Source organism: Manis pentadactyla, chromosome Y, assembly GCF_030020395.1.
Source record: "Manis pentadactyla isolate mManPen7 chromosome Y, mManPen7.hap1, whole genome shotgun sequence".
Classification (NCBI taxonomy): Eukaryota; Metazoa; Chordata; class Mammalia; order Pholidota; family Manidae; genus Manis; species Manis pentadactyla.
The window spans coordinates 29,648,029-29,651,754 of NC_080039.1; positions in this window are offsets into that span (position 1 = coordinate 29,648,029).

Below are 3,726 nucleotides of genomic sequence, written 5' to 3' on the forward strand. Positions count from 1 at the left end.
CCAAAACAGCAACATTGGATCTAGTACATTGGAGACGATTATTTGGCACTGACACCTTGATAAATTGGCATCAGCACTTACATGTAAAAATAAGTAAGTCAGATGTCATATTCTGAGGCAAACCTCCTAGCTGTATGTGTAGTGGTTTTCTCCTTAAATGTTGAGGTACTGACGATCAGGTTCATTCTCAACTGCTGCGCAGAAGCTTCTTCTTAGATGTGCACAGTGGACTGTGAGGAGTTCTCCACTTGGACACATCAGACTTAGACTGAAAAGAACAGTTTGCTTTTATCTTTTTACAGTACTGGTGCAAATGAGATTTTATTTTGACTTGAGCCTTTCCTCTTTTAAAACTGTTTTCTGTTTTGGTGACTGTAGCATTTTTATATACTCTAATGAAAGATTCCCCCACCCTTGCCTTCTTATCATCAATGCCTAACTTGTCAATTTTGTTCTCTTTCCTCTGTTTTCCTTTATTACCCTGTTTCTTCTTATTTGGTGTTGTTTCCATTAACACAAATGATAAGTAAGAAGAAAGGACCAGTTAAGGCCGTAAATTATGTTTCTCTAAAGAATACCATTTCATAAACTTGTGGGATATTGGTGAAATGATAGATCAGTCTGTTGCAGAAAACTGGTCCTTGTCACCATTGTCAAATCACAAAACACAATGACAAGGTTTTGAGGAAAGGAAAGGAATAGTTTATTATTCAGCCAGCAAATGAGGGAGTGGCAAGCTCATGCCTTAAAAGCCTTAAAACCACTGTCCCCCTGAAGCACAAGCAGTTGGGGCTTTTAGAGGGAAGTCGAGGGAGAGAGGCTGTGCTGTCACAGACACAGAAAGTAGTAAATAGTAAGGATGTAAGCTGACAGTCTTGAACTGGTTCAATTGCTTTTTGCATCTCTTATCAGTTACTCATCAGTACGCTGGGACAGGATGGCTTGGGTTCTGCAAAATCCGTATTCCGCATTCTCTCTGGTCCTGACACTCAAAAAACAGGTAGAACAAAGAGAAACTGCCACCTGTTAATAATTACAAAGTTCTGGGGGAGAGTGGAGTTAATATTAGAATTAAATTTTAAATCCCAGAGATTTAATTCAGTTTTACTCTGTTACAAGTCTAATATATATTATATGTAATTTTTAATGAAGATTCTGTAAGTTTATAGTCTATCATTAGCTCTATATTCTGAATTTACCATTACAGTAAGTTCATTTATCTTCTTAAGATGACTAAGAGAAAGTAGAATAACCAAACCTATGATCCTTATTTCTAATTAAGTCCAAATTAGTATCATTGTTGCTGTAACTAATTGATTTATCCTACATCTACTTTATCTGACTTGCCTAATCAAAATTTCATTTTCTTTTTCTATTTAAGGCTTGTGAAAAAATATCTCACTTCAATTTTTAATATAAATTTTGTACTTGAATTTTATAGAAATACCATATAACCATATAATTCCACTTCTGGGAATTAACCCAAAGAAAACAAAATCACTAATTTGAAAAGATACTGGCACCTGTATGTTTGTTGCTGCATTATTTATGATAGCCAGGTTATGGAAACAACAAGTGTCCATCAGTGGATCAGTGGCTAAAGAAAACAGGGTGCATATATGTGGCGGAATATTACTTAGACACAAAAATAGAATGAAATCTTGCCACCTGCAACAATATGGATGAACCTAGAGGGTATTAGCTAAATGAAATAAATGAGAGCAAGAGAAATACAATATATGATTTCACGTATGTGTGGAATCAAAAACAAAACAAATGAACAAACAAAACAGAAATAGACTTATAAACACAGAGAATAGACTGGTGGTTGCCACAGGGGATGGATTGGGGGCAATGGGTTAAATACATGAAGGGATAAATAGGTATAAACATCCAATTACAAAATAAATTAGTCATAGGAATGAAAGTTCAGCATAGGAAATATAGTTAATAACACTGTCATTTGTTTGAATGTTTGATAGATGGTAAACACACTTATTGTGGTGAATATTTGGTAATGTATATAATTGTTGAATCACTATGTTTTACACCTGAAACCAATGTAGTTTTGTATATCAATGATATTTCAAAATTTTGAAAAACCTTGCTATGAAAAAACATGTCATTCTAACTAAACCCCATGCTTAGTGAGAAGAATTTACATTCCAGTTCAAGCTTCTTATCTCAGCTTGGACAGGTAACTAGTTGTTCAAGGCCTGGCACTGAATGCTACTGCCTTTTCTCATTTTTAGTCTAGTTCCTGGTGTACAAATGGGCAGTCACTGAAGCAGTCCATAAGTGGGATCCAAAGAGGTAAAGGAATCAATGAATGGTGAACATCATTCACTTAGCAATATTTACAGAGCACCTACAGATGTGCCAAGCACTATGTTAAGTGCTGGGCATATAAAGTTGAACAACCTGGTCAAAGTCCCTGCTCTTATGGAAGTTATAGTCTAGTAAACAGCCAATGAATAACACCCCCATATATAGATACATGAATAATTTCACACCATGATACACACTATAAGGTAAATGAAACAGTTAGTGTGATATGATGGAGCAGTGGGGCTGCTACTCAAAGTGTCTTTCATGGAATATTAGGTTTGCATCCCCTGAGAGCTTGCTGAAATGCAGACTCTCAGGTCACACCCCAGAACCACTGAGTCAGAGTCTGCACTGTAACACCATTTCCAGCAGACACCTATGCCCTGTACAGACTGACAGGCTGTGAATACAACATCCTATGTGGTTGTCAGGAAAGACATCTCTAAAGAGATAACATTTTAGCTGAGAACTGAAAGATGAGAAAACCCAGCCTTGACTAGGCAGTGGCCCAAACAAAGGAACAGAAAAGGAAAATGTTCTGAGAGGAATGGGTAAGAGAAGACCAGTGTGGATGGGACAGAGTAAGAGAGGAAACTTGAACTCTCTACTGTCAAATATTTGTCAAAAGCCCTATACTGAGCGGTACTGGTTTGGAGTGACTACACAAAAACCCTGTGTGCCATACCTGGAGTTCCACAAATCAGAGACACAAATGCGGCCACTCACCCATCCTGCACCCATGACAGTCACTGTTAATCACAGAACCTTTTCCTTCTGGCCTAGACAAAGCTATAAAACTCAACATGGTTTTCCAGGCAGCCACTACAAATAGCTCAAAGTTGTCATGTGAGTTAAAACCTATTGGCCATCCTAGGGATAGACTGCGAACATGCTACCCTGGATTAATCCAGACCATTGAGGGCTTGTGTAACTGAATGAACAGAGGACTTGATGGTTCATAGGATTGATTTAATGAACTGTGCTTTGTGATTGTGCCAACAGTTTCCATTGAGGGGACCTCTATTTAACTACTTTTGACACTGATTTCCCACTTATCTCACTATATCATCTATATGTGGAAACAAGATTTCTCTCAGGATGAAAATTCAAGAAAACTATTCTGGAAAAAAACATGACGGAAGGTTCTTATGAACACTGGAGAACTTTAAAATGATTGATGTTTCCTCTTTTCCATTGTCACTTAAAAGATTTAGGGGCAAATCTTTGGCCTGCCTTGAATAGCTGTTTTGGATCTGATTGGCCTGCATACTTATGTAATAATCTCATCATTGGCTGCATCATTCTTAGGAAGCTCCTCTTTCTCTGGCTCCTTCAACTAATTTCTTAATTAAAGTGTCATTGATATACAGTCTTATGTTGGTTTGAATCATGCAACAC